Source organism: Arachis ipaensis, chromosome B6 (genome assembly GCF_059453495.1).
Source record: "Arachis ipaensis isolate K30076 ecotype BB chromosome B6, ASM5945349v1, whole genome shotgun sequence".
NCBI lineage: Eukaryota > Viridiplantae > Streptophyta > Magnoliopsida > Fabales > Fabaceae > Arachis > Arachis ipaensis.
In genome coordinates this window covers 106,020,365-106,034,396 of record NC_142441.1, presented here as the reverse complement: position 1 = coordinate 106,034,396, position 14,032 = coordinate 106,020,365, and the positions used below count along the sequence as shown (strand labels likewise).

General features: G+C 36.2%; 1 pseudogene; it reads left to right on the top strand.

Moving 5' to 3' along the window:
* Positions 1-8,928: 8,928 nt before the first annotated feature.
* On the top strand, positions 8,929-10,174 carry LOC148562176 (uncharacterized; annotated as a pseudogene).
* The last annotated feature ends 3,858 nt before the right edge of the window (positions 10,175-14,032 follow it).

Genomic DNA, 14,032 nt, shown 5'->3' with positions numbered 1-14,032 from the left:
CAAGAATTGTCCATTACTCCCACTTAGTTAACCGCTAACTATGAAGGAAAGTCAAGTGGATACAATTGGCTCTTATCCACAAGTCCTAGTCAAATCATAAGGAAAGACTAGCTTTAGTGGCATTCAAGTTAATGAACAACTTCCAATTGCCAATCAACAAAAGAACTTGATAACTCAAGAGTCTCCAATTACTCAACCCAAGCCAAGAGGAGAAAAATCTAACTCATGACTAAAAGAAACATTTCATCAAACACATAGAGAGCAATAAAAGTAAACATCGTCAATTGCAAGAATTAAAGGAAGCTATAACTAATCAAAGTAAGAAATCAATAATAGAAATCAAGGCAAACATTAAAAGACATGGAAATCATAAATTGCATTAAAAGGAAAATCAACAAAAGAGTTCATAAACTAAAATTAACAAAATAAAGGAAACAATAAGAGAAGTAAAATGCTAGAACAAATAAAAGTAGAGGAAAATTAAAGCAAAGGAAGAATGAGATCTAGAACTAAAAGGAAGAAAACTAGGAACCCTAATCTAGAGAGAGGAGAGAGCCTCTCTCTCTCTCTCTAGAATTCTACATCTAAACTAAACTCCAAGTGTGTATGAATGGTGATCCCCTTATCCTCCTTCACTCCCAGCCTCTTATTTGCATACTGGGCGCAAAACTGGGCCAAAAGTCAGCTCAGAAATTGCCCCCAGCAATTTCTCTTTAATGAGGCATGTGCCGCTCGTCACGCGTACGCGTCAGCTATGCGTACATGTCACCTTGAAGATGCATTGGTCACGCGTACGTGTCATGTCACGCGTACGCATCACTCGGAGTATGGCGCGATCACGCGCACGTGTCGCCCATGCGTGCGCGTCGACATCAGCTTCTCAAATCTTCATTTTCTTGTGTTCCTTCCACTTTTGTAGGCTTCTTTTCCATCCTCTAAGTCATTCCTGCCCTATAATCTCTAAAATCACTTAACAAACACATCACGGCATCGAATGGTAATAAGAGAGGATTAAAAATTAGTGATTTTAAGGCCTTGAAAGCATGTTTTCATTCATAGCACAAAATTAGGAAGAAATCTTAAAACCATGCAAATTGTATGAATAAGTGTTAGAATAGTTGAAAAAATCTACTAAATTTAGTACAAGATAAACCTTAAAAATGGAGTTTATCACTTCTTGATACTTCTTTTCTCCCTCTATAACTCCCTTTCATTTCTCTTTTTGTTTGTTGTTTTCTATCTCGCTTGTCTTCTTTTCCATTTTTTTGCCATTCTCTTTCTTTTTCTTCCATTTCAGTTTCTTCCTTTTTACTTCTAATTTCTAACACTATTTCTTTGGTTGATTTGGCTGCTCTTTTGGTTTTGTTGTCATTTGGTTCGGCTGATGTATCTTCCTTTTGAATCTTTCCCTCTTTGGCTTCTTCTTTTCTTGCTGGCCCTTTTCCTGTCTATTGTTCTGTCCTTGTAGTAGCTATTAGGCTTCTATTCCTCTCCCCCTCTTCAATAACCGATTGTTTATCGAGAATTATTAATTTTTCTATCTTTTCTAATAACTCTTTTTGGCTCTATTTGGTGGTTTCCTTCTGGTTCTGACTTCTTCTTGCCCCTTCTTCCTCCTTTTGCTTTTTGTTTGCTGCTACTTCCACTTTAACTCCTGTCATTTCTTCCCTTATCCATGCTCTGAGTTCTTTGGACTTCTGTTGTCTTCTTTCCTCTTTCTTTTCTGCTCTTTTACTGTTGCTTTCATCATGACCTAATAAGCCGCATAAGTAGCAAAGGGCCCTGCAAGCACAGCAAGTGCCTGAAGGCCAACTGGTCGAATTTGCTACTTACCAGCTGGTTGAAAAAGTTCAATACTGGTGGCAAGGAGCTCACCGTCTGTTGCTACAAGGGAATAGAGATGCGATGATCACCTGGGAGGTGTTCAGAGAAGAGTTTTACAGGAAGTACTTTTCAAAATCTGCAAGGCAAGCAAAGGAGTTGGAATTGCTACAATTGAAATAAGGATCCTTGACAATGGCTGCTTACACGAACAAGTTTGAAGAGTTATGCCACTTTTTGAGGGTTTGTCAGGGTGCCCTGAATGGTATGGGGAATGAAAATGTATGAAGTATCAAGATAGTTTGAGAGACATATCACGTAAGCTATTGTGCCTCTTAAGATCAAGAGCTTTGCAGAGTTGGTAAACAAGACCCGCGTGGTAGAGAATTTCTCCAAGAGGATTGAAACTCCAAGGACCAACCGTGGTGACTACCACAACCGAGAGCGTGCAAGATCCTTTGCTCTAAGGGGCTAGAACTTTAAGAGAAAAGGTTACAATTAACAACCTCATCAAGTCCAAAACAACTTCCAAAGGAACAACAACAATAATCATCAAGGAAAGAGGTATGGAAAGTAACCTCGGAATGATATGATGTGTAGGCGCGGTGTGGAAGCTATCACCCAGGAACTCCGTGTAGAGTTGGATTGGGACTATGCTACGGTAAAATAAAAGATTGCTATATGTATTATAATTTGTATATATATTAGTAAGAAGCATTGCTAGCTTGATGGTAAGAGTGTCTTTGCTTCAACCTTGGCTTAAACCCATTTAATGCATTTTGAAAAATTTTTTTAGAAATCACAAGCCTTGACACTTGGCAGCACCGGAGCATATGGAGCATGGTGGACTTGTAGAACCGTGGTGCATTGTAGATTTGTCTTCAACTAGACCGAACGGTTCGGTCCGCTCTAATTTTCACCAGATTTAACTGGTTTGTGATGGTTTCCCACTTTAAGCAGTCCTAATCTTGCACCGGACCTGTATTAGGTCTGATTTACCGATTTTTAGTCGAACCGACCAGTTCGGTTCAATTTTAATAACTATGACAGGAAGAGATTATCATCCATGGTGGTGCGATCAGCCTGTTTTTCCGCCTCTTGCTCTGGGAGAACTGACTATATAAGAAGCTACTATATCAGCTACTTTCTTTTCAAGGACAGGCCCTCTCTACAATGAGCCTCTTAAACGCAGCTCATCACCGTTAGAGAGGTAAGGCCCAGAGCTATGTAGAAGTATAGGATAAGAGTATTATCTTATGTCGCTATAAATCACCCACACCACAATGATTAAAATACTATACCACGATGATAACTCATGTGTCTTCTCTTACCTATCGTTCACTTGGGTACAGAAAATATAGATGAACAAAATATTAGGATTTAATTGTCAATGTGCGCCTCTCTTCTTTCTTGTAGTTTAATGAGCCAAATGCACCATATGGCTTGGTTGGCATGAATGCAATCAGTGCAACTAAAGCAATCCTTACTGCCAAAATAAAAAACATTCACATACATCAGTAACATACAAACCTTCCTATTAAAGATAAAATGTGAAGCATTAATGGTTATGGTTATGGTCATTAAGGCAATGAAAATTGCAAATGAAGAAACAATCAAGTAATGAAAATGATGTGGACAATTCCCTTAAATATTCCTTCAGTACAATCACTTAGTTTGTTCAGTATTTTTCCAATGGAGTCTCCTCCTCACCTCCCTCGCTTAAAGTTTCCATCAACTTCCCCCATTGAGTCTTCATGCCAACTGTTGTAATTATCATGTTTCCCTAACCATCCTGCACTTTGGTTCTCGCAAGAAGAAAAGGATTTTGTTTATCTATATTTATTGCTGTGTGATCATAAAACCATGTAGTACTATGATACTATATGTTAATATCAATACCCACAAAAATAACTAGAGTAAATTTAAATTACTATCTTTTCTTATGAAAATGACATGCTACAAGTAACTCTTACTTATTGCGTTGATACTATCTGCTGTAGCAAAAGAAGTAGCACATGGTTGAGTCTATTTACCAAAGTTATTGAAATAAAAAATACATGACGAAATTTGGTGGGATTTTGTACACGTTAGGCTTAATTTAACTCTTACTATCATAGTTGTCAAAACCAAACCGGTGATCGAATCGGTCAAGTTACTGGTTTACTGGTTTATTGGTTCAACCGATAAATCACTGGTTGAACCGGTAAAATCGGTCTTACGTAAATATAAAATATAAAATAATTAAAAACTTAAAATTAAAATTTGAAATACATATATTCACTAACATTTTATGAAGAATCAAGTCTCAACTTCTAAAAATAACTAATATAAAAAAATCATAAAATTTATTAATAATACTACAATAGTATCTTAATTTAACACAATAAAAAAAAATAATTAACTCACAAAGCCTATCATCTAACTATAATATCAGTAGATTTTAACACTAATGTCAAAACAAATAACTTTAATCACAATACTAGTATTGAAATAGATCAAGCGGATTAATAAATTTTTAGTGAAATTTATATTTATATTAATAATGGTATATAATTAAAATATGATTAATTTGAAAAAAAAATTAAATTAAATTATATATTTATGTATACTATATAATTAATACTTGTCACATACAGTCACCAAAAAAAAAAAATACTTGTCACATATAATATTAAGAAGCGCAATGGCTTAATGGCAAGTGGAAGCTACTTTTGCTCGGAGGTTCTTAATTCGAAACTTGGTGGAGAAATTTTAAAAAAATTTTCAAGCAGACCAGTTCAGTCAGACCGATTTGTACCGGTTCTCGTCGATTTTGGCCGATTTGATCCGGTTCTTATCAGTTCACACTAATTTTCTTCTTTAAATGGTTCAAGAAGTAAATCGAACTGGCTTAAAATTTGGTTTATCAATTTTTCGGTCGAACCGACTAATCTGGTTTAATTTTTATAATTATGCTCACTATTCATTAATGGACATCTCAATTCAAGATAATGAGTATAAAAAAAATAAGGTAGCTTTGTGATTTTTATTTCATCTGATGTCAAAGATATTTTTTTTAAGAATTTTGTAAATATTTAGTTAGTTTATAATGTAGATAAATTAAAGAACAAATTAAATTCTGATGGAATGTTCTGTCTTTAGCTTTAATTATAATTTCATTATCAAATAGAAAGTAGAATTTTTTTTGAGAAAAAAAAAATTTATGTATATGTGATATCATATGTGCTTATTTATTAATGAGATGAAAGAGTTCGACGGCCGAAAAAATTGAATAAAATTTTCTAATATAACACAATAGAGCCACGTATGCCTAATATATATCAATGAAAACCATATTTAATATGACGGAAGGCAAAAAATCAAGATCAAATTTTATTATGGAAAATTACTCCTCATCATGAGATGTCAAAAACCACAGTAAAAATTTTTGTTGTGATCTTTTAACTTAAGTATCTTAAAAGTATTTGTTAGCTAAATTTTTATTTAATTAATATTTTTTATTATTTTAATATTGATATTTATAATATACTCTAATTAATTTTATTTTGTTATAAAATATTTTTGGTCCGATTGCAAATGTGAAGTAGAAGTTGTGGTTGTTCGGTTTGATTGGGAAGGTATACAACTATATTTTCATTTGTCATCTCTATTTATTTAAAATATATTTAAAAAAAAATTTTTTTTGACATTTTAGTTTAAAAATAAATATGATTATAAAAAATTTTAAAAATAAATAATTTTTTAACTAATTAAAAATAAAAAAACATCATTCATCTTTTAAAATTAAACATGAGATCAGACATTTAATTTTTTTTCTCGTATATTTTGAATAGATAAACTTAAATATCTTGTATTTTAAAAAATAATAAATATTTTAATATTTTTAATTAATTAAAAATTTATTTATCTTCGAGTTAAAAAATTAAAGATTTATTTATCTTTTTATTCAAAATATTTTTTGGTGTAAATAAGCGCGTCGTTCATGATTATTAATACAACTTTAGTTAATCTTCTATTTTTACATTGAATAAAATTAAAAACAAACGAGTAAAAACGGAGATGGAAGGATACCTAAATTAAATACACACATTAAATAAGTAGATAGTTTGGCCATTGGAGGCGGTAGTGGGACGAAATCTTTTTAATGTGAAGAATACTTAGATTAGATTTTCATTTTTTAAATTAATCATGGTGCCGCCATCTGAGTTCAAACATATACCATCATCATCATCTATGAATTAATAGTCTACTTTGCAATGAAAAATTAATGAATGACAAGGACGAGGAGAAACTTTTCAAAGATTCTTTTCTTTTTACTAAGACAGTCAGCAAGTCATGGACCACCACCCATTTTATAATAAAGCTAAGAGAAAAAAATGTATAGTTGCTCTCTATCATGTATTTATAGTATCAAATATCAAATCATGTATCTTTATCCTTACTAGCACCTAGAGAGAATGAGAGAGAGGGAAACACTGAGTGGGTTAGAACTAGGAATTTACTGATAAAGGATCTTAGGGTTTGGAATCGAGAAGAGTATTAACGCTTAGAAAATGATTCTTTTTCTGTTTTTGTCACCAATCTATCTCAGGATATCTCGAAAAAGGAATTATTTCACTTGTTCAATTGGACGGGACGAATTAATGACATCTATCTAGCTCGGAAGCTGAAAAATGGTACTATTTACTTGTTTGCGTTTGTCCACTATACGACAAAAGGAGGGGCGATGAAGGCTATAGCAGAAATGCATCACTGATGCACCACTATTTCGTGGTACATTTTGTACCTAATTGAGTGGATTTTATCCACTAAACTCACACTTATTCATATAATTCGCATGTTTTACATTTTCCTTCCAAATTCTGTGTTATGATTGAAAACATGCTTCTTTGGCTTTAAATTACTAATTTTAATTCTCTCTTATTATCATTCGATGCCTTGATATGTGTGTTAAGTGATTTCAGGGTTTATAGTGTAGGAATGATTTAGAGGATGGAAAGCAAGCATGCAAAAGTGGAAGGAATACAAGAAATTGAAGGAATTGCTAAAGCTGTCAACCCTGACCTCTTCATACTAAATCGACCATAAATTGAGCTACAGAGGTCCAAATGAGGCGGTTCTAGTTGCGTTGGAAAGCTAACATCCGGGACTTCAAAATGATATATAATTCGCCATAGTTGCCATGCTGTTAGGTGACATGCACGCGTGGATCACGCGTATGCGTGACCTTGCGAAAGTTCAATCCACGCGTACACGTGGGCGACGCGTACGCATGACAGAGCCATGTGCTTGACGTATCAGAAATCGCTGGGTGCGATTTCTGGGCTGTTTTTGGCCCAGTTTCAAGCCCGAAAAAACATAGATTAAAGGCTACAGAGTGGGGGAATCACATTCATTCATTCATTGAACATTCGTTCACAACTTAGGTTTTAGATGTAGTTTTCTAGAGAGAGAGACTCTCTCCTCTCTCTAGGTTTTAGGATTTTAGGTTTATCTTTTTTTAATTTCAGAATTCTACCTTGCTTCAATTTAGGTTTCTTCTACCTTAATTGTTCTAGTACTTTAGTTTACTTATTTCTCTTGTTAATTTGTTTATTTCCCCAATTTGGTTTATGAACCCCATGTTAGATTCAATTTCTTATTTAATGCAATTTGAGGTATTTTGGATTTATGATTGCTTTCTTCTATTTATATTATTGATTCTTTCAATTGGTTGTTTGGATTTTAATATTCCTTGCTAGTTTTCTATGTTTTTATGTTGTGCCTTCTAAGTGTTTCAGAAAATGCTTGGAGGGATTTTAAATTAGATTTTCCTATTCTTAACTTGGATTGATTAATTGGAGACTCTTGAATTATCAAAGGTCTTTTATTGATTGGTATTTGAATCTTTCTAATTGATTTGAATTCCACTAACTCTAGTCTCTTCTTGAGAGTTGACTAGGACTTGAGGAATCAAATTGATTTATCCCCTTGACTTTCCTTCATAGTTAGAGGTTGAATAAGTGGGAGCAATGGACGATTACTATCATAATTGATGATGATAATGAGGATAGGAATTCCAATTCTCAATACTTGTTAAGACTTTTTTTAATTGTTAATTTATTTTCGTGTCATTTACATTCCTTGTTCAACTTTTCAAAAACCTAAAAATATACTATCTCATAACCAATAATAACTACACTTCCCTGCAATTCCTTGAAAGACGACCCGAGGTTTAAATACTTTGGTTTATTTTTATTGGGTTTGCTTAAGTGACAAACAATTTTTTTGTATGAAAGGATTATTGTTGGTTTAGAAACTATACTTGCAACGAGAATTTATTGTGAAATTCTTAACTAGCAAAAATCCGTTCGTTAAAATGGCGCCGTTGCCGGGGAACTTGCAAATGTGTGCCTTATTATTGGTTATTGTGAATATTGTGAATAATTTTGCTTTTTCGTTTCTTTGTTAGTTGTTTCTAGTTTTAGGAGTTTATTCTCATTATTTTCTTATTAGTTTTTGTTTTTACTTTCCTTTGTTGCTATGAATTCTCACCCCTTTGGCTACGAGTTTAGTTCAAATTATGTTGTAGGGAATGGAAGCCATAATGAGAACATGCATCAAGGATGGAACAATCAAAGGTGGGAGGAGCCTCGAGCATATGCCCAACCTTCTTGGCAACAACCTCCTCCAGTCTCACATAGGTATAACTCCAATCCTAATGCATAACAATCTAATGGATGTGGTAGTCCTTATTGTGCTTGTCAAAAACCACCACCATATGCCTATGAACCCCCGCCTCAACATAGCTTTGAACTACCATACTCACAAGCCCCCTACTACCAAACACCCTCATATGATTCTAACCCATATCCACCATGTCAACCACCCTATGAGCCATGTGAACCATACATAGAACTATCCCAATTCCAACCTAATTACTCCCAAGAACCACCACCTCCATATACACCATGTTCATATCCATCAATCCAAGAGCCATATGATCCTAATTATGTTATCTAAGCGGAACAAGAGTCAAGGGATCGTTTCAAGGAAACACTGGATCGATTACAAGCAACCCTTCATCAATTGGAGCAAGTGGGAAACCGGAAAGCACACGAAACTCTCATGGCTAAAGAATCTCAACTTGAGAACAAGGGACTGAAGTGTGTTGTGCAACAAGTGAAAAAGATGGAGAGTGTTGAACCACCACGCCCTTATTATGATGAACCACCCTCATATCATGAGCCTTTTCTCCCAAGTAATGAACCCTCATATCCACCCCAATCTCCAATGGATAACACTGTAAGTGTTCTTCTTCAAGGGCAGAGAAAGATGCAAAGGACGACACAAGAGTTTATAGCTACCTTGACCGAGGTAGTAGGTAATTTAGCTTCTCTGCGCTTCGACACTCAAAGTACTCCCATAGCTACCTGTGGAGAATCAATAGAAGAGCATAGCATGAAGAGACACTAGAAAATATGGTAGAAACTGAGGAATGTGGCTTTGTATTGGAACAAGTGGAGGAAGCCGTAATAGTTGAAGAGGAAGAAGTGGTTGAAGACTTAGGAGATGCTGAACCTCCATGGGAATCTAGAGTTGTAGAGTATTCCTCCAAGAAGGTTGAAATTGATGTCAAGAAGGCTAGTGCACAACCTCCATGGCATATTCCCTATGAAGACTTTGATGGGATAGATCAAGAAGCAAGTTTCCTTGGTGATGAGGATCATGAATCAAGCCCTCCTAGTGATGAATCTACATCCGCAAATGAACTGTTGAATATGAAGACCCTTCTCTGATTGAGTCTAAGAATGATGTGGAAGCGGGAGTCCTTCGAAAAGGGTGGACGGGTGTTGAATACGCTTTGTCAAGAACGTTGGAGACTTCTCTACCTAGGTGGCCATCTACTCCTTCACTTGAGTGGGTAAAACTTATCTCTATTCAATTTACTGTCCCACTTGAGTTTGGTATTCTTGAAACGGATGGTCAACTTAGGAGGCTTTGTGGCATTAAGCGTAAGATAAGGATGTTTAGTGGTTGGAGTTGCAAATCAAGGCTCATCAAGGTTGATATTTCAAGAATTAGATGTAAGGGCTCAACTGTTGATAATTTGGTTGGATCTAAAAGAAGAGTTTGGTACTATATTGAGAATTCGGACTGCTTGCCACCCGGTTGGAGCGATGATGAACAACTTACAGACGGGTGTAGAAACAAGATTTGGGATCTGGGCATATAAGAGGATCAACTTTGGGAGCTCAAAGCTTGTGGAGAACTTCATCAAAGCTTGGTGAATTTATTTGGAGATGTTGAGGCTTATTGGAAGTCCAAGCAGTGGTGGAAGTTCAAAGATGAGTTCAAGCACAAGCCACCATGACAAGGAGCTCACCAAATGTCCAACTTAAGGACAATAACTAAAAGTGCTAGGTGGGAGATAACCCACCATGGTATGATCTTTCATTTTTTTTCTTAGTTTTATTTTATTTTATTTTTATCAGTGCTCATTCATAACTTCTGCATCATCACCTGCATTCTGCAAAAAAAAATAAAAATAAAAAATAAAAAAAGAGGGATCGACGAGCAAGCGTCTACGATGCGCACGCGTCGTGTGTGATTACGCAACAAAAAGAAAACGAACAGAGAGTTGCGATGGAGACGCGCGGGAGGGGTGTGTGGAGCACAAGCCATACCACGCGTACACATGCCTTACACGTACGCGTCCCCTGCAAAAAATTCAAACCACACGTGAGTGTCAGCGACGCGTACGCGTGGGGATGAAAATCGGCGTAAATAGCGTGCTGAACTGATAGTTGTGATGGTCTGGGGCTGGCACTGTGCTAGAGGCAAAAATCACCCCACGCGTACGCGTCCCGGACGCGTGTGCGTCCTTTCGCTTTCAGACCACCCACGCGTACGCGTGCCAAACACTTACGCGTCACATGGCCATGTCTGCTTTCACCCGTACGCGTGATGCACGCGTACGCGCCGCGTCCCGTTTTTCATTCCTTTCTCCTTCTTTCTTCCCCCTTTCTTTCTTACTTTCTTCTTCCCCATTTCTTTAACCTCTCATCCTTATTCTCTTTCATTCTATTTTCCTTATTGCATTTGCATACCTTCACTCATTGCATTTTAATTTTGTGTATATTTTTATTTTCTTTTCTAAATTTGATACTTTTTCTTCAGTGTTGAATTTTCTTATTCAACTTTTGCATCTTTTCTTGCATTATTTTGGTGCTTAGTGACTTGTTTTATATTACTGGGTATTATTATTTATAGGTAAATGCTAAATTTTTATGCCACTTGTATTCCATTTGCATTGATATGCACTTATACTGTCTCTCATTACCCACACTCTCTTCCCCATTGTTGCAATCTTGCACTATTGATATGCCATTTGCTTCTATTATTTTTTCACTTGCATGTTGTAGCTACCATGCACTTGAGACTCTCGTTATTTGGCATTAACACACCCATATTTTATTTGTTTTCTATCTCTGTTCTTGGGTTACTTTTCTTCCCTTTTCTCTTCTTTTAGGATGGCCATCAAGAAGGGAAACGGAAAACTTTTACATGGGGCAACAAACAAGTTCCTACGTACATTCTTTGGAAAAAGCGTCAGTTGGAGCCACCCGTCCACTTGCACATATTAGCATGCACCGAGGACGGTGCAATCTTTAAGTGTGGGGAGGTCGATACCGACTTCTGTGGGTTAGTTATTTCCTATTTCAACACCAATGTTTAATTTTCTTTGTTAAATTAGTTGTTGCATTTGCATGTTTGATTACATGTTTGTTTGATTTTGTGCATTTAGCTACTACTTGGTTGAAGTAACATTTTCTTTTTCAAGAAACTTTTTATAGCATTTTACTAATTTAAATTAAAATTTTTGTTAAACTTGTTTGAAGAATTTTATCTTGGAACATGGTTTAGAGCTCGAACACACAAAACCTGTGAGATTTTTTAGCTTATTTGATTGGTTGTATTTTATCAACCAATATTTTATTTTTGGTGTGTGCTGTTCTCACTAAAATTGTGATCTTTGTCTTGCTTAATTCTATATTTCCATTGTTTGATGTATGCATGCACTTACATGATTGAGGCCTTGTTTCACTGAGCTTACATACCCATATGGCCTTAACCTTTTCATTATCCTTTGTAAACCAATGTTGAGCCTTTTAACCCCATTTATTCTTTACTTTAGCTCATCACTAACTCTAAGCGGAAAATAATAATGTCCTTAATTTGAATCCTTGGTTAGCTTAGACTAGTGAGAGTATTCATGATTTAAGTGTGGGGAAGTTGGATTTGCCAATATTTGTTTGAGAATTGGGTGTTGCATATTCCTGTGAAAATGTGCGAAACAATAGTTGAGCACTGATGAGCGGATAATTTATACGCTTTTTGACATTGTTTTTAGTATGTTTTTAGTAGGATCTAGTTACTTTTAGGGATGTTTTCATTAGTTTTTAAGTTAAATTCACATTTCTGGACTTTACTATGAGTTTGTGTGTTTTTCTATGATTTCAGGTATTTTCTGGCTGAAATTGAGGGACTTGAGCAGAAATCAGATTCAGAGGTTGAAGAAGGACTGCTGATGCTGTTGGATTCTGACCTCTCTATACTCAAAGTGGATTTTCTGGAGCTACAGAACTTGAAATGGCGCGCTTTCAATTGAGTTGGAAAGTAGACATCTAGGGCTTTCCATCCATATATAATAGTCCATACTTTGGCCAAGAATAGACGATGTAAACTGGCGTTTAACGCCAGCTTTCTGCCCAAATCTGGCGTCCAGCGCCAGAAAAGGAGCCAAAACCAGAGTTGAACGCCCAAACTGGCACAAAAACTGGCGTTCAACTCCAAGAAGGACCTCTACACGTGCAACACTCAAGCTCAGCCCAAGCACACACCAAGTGGGCCCCGGAAGTGGATTTATGCATCAATTACTTACTCATGTAAACCCTAGTAGCTAGTTTATTATAAATAGGACATTTTACTAGTCTCTTTGATCATCTTTGAATCTTTGATCAGTTGTATGCTATCTTAGATCACGTTTTGGGGGCTGGCCATCTCGGCCATGCCTGGACCTTTCACTTATGTATTTTTAACGGTAGAGTTTCTACACTCCATAGATTAAGGTGTGGAGCTCTGCTGTTCCTCAAAGATTAATGCAAAGTACTACTGTTTTCTATTCAATTCATTTTATTTCGCTTCTAAGATACCCATTTGCACTTCAACCTGAATGTGATGAACGTGACAATCATCATCATTCCCTATGAACGCGTGCCTGACAACCACTTCCGTTCTACATTAGAATTGAATGAGTATCACTTAGATCTCTTAATCGGAATCTTCGTAGCGTAAGATAGAATGATGGCGGCATTCAAGAGAATCCGGAAAGTCTAAACCTTGTCTGTGGTATTCCGAGTAGGATTCAATAATTGAATGACTGTGACGAGCTTCAAACTCGCGAGTGCTGGGCGTTAGTGACATACGCAAAAGGAGGGTGAATCCTATTCCAGCATGATCGAGAACCGACAGATGAATAGCCGTGCCGTGATAGGGTGCGTTGATCATTTTCACTGAGAGGAGGGGATGTAGCCACTGACAACGGTGATGCCCTTGCATAAAGCCAGCCATGGAAAGGAGTAAGACTGATTGGATGAAGATAGCAGGAAAGCAGAGGTTCAGAGGAACGAAAGCATCTCCATTCGCTTATCTGAAATTCTCACCAATGAATTACAGAAGTATTTCTATCCCTATTCTATTAATTATTATTCGAAAATACCATTATCAATTTATATCTGCCTAACTGAGATTTGCAAGGTGACCATAGCTTGCTTCATACCAACAATCTCCGTGGGATTCGACCCTTACTCACGTAAGGTATTACTTGGACGACCCAGTGCACTTGCTGGTTAGTTACACGGAGTTGTGAACCATGGTCTTGGGATCATGTTTTTTTGGCGCCATTTCCAGGGAAAGAAAGAGCAATGAATTTTACATAATTAAAGTGTAATCACGATTCTGCGTACCAAGTTTTTGGCGCCGTTGCCGGGGATTGTTCGAGTTTTCGGCAAGCTTTTGGTCCGGTAACATCAGTGCCAAATTTTGATCCGGCAACAACACCAAGTTTTTGGCGCCGTTGCCGGGGATTGTTCGAGTTTGGACAACTGACGGTTCAAAATTTTCAAAAAAAAATCTTTCAAAAAAATTTTTTTTTCTCCTTTGTTTTCGA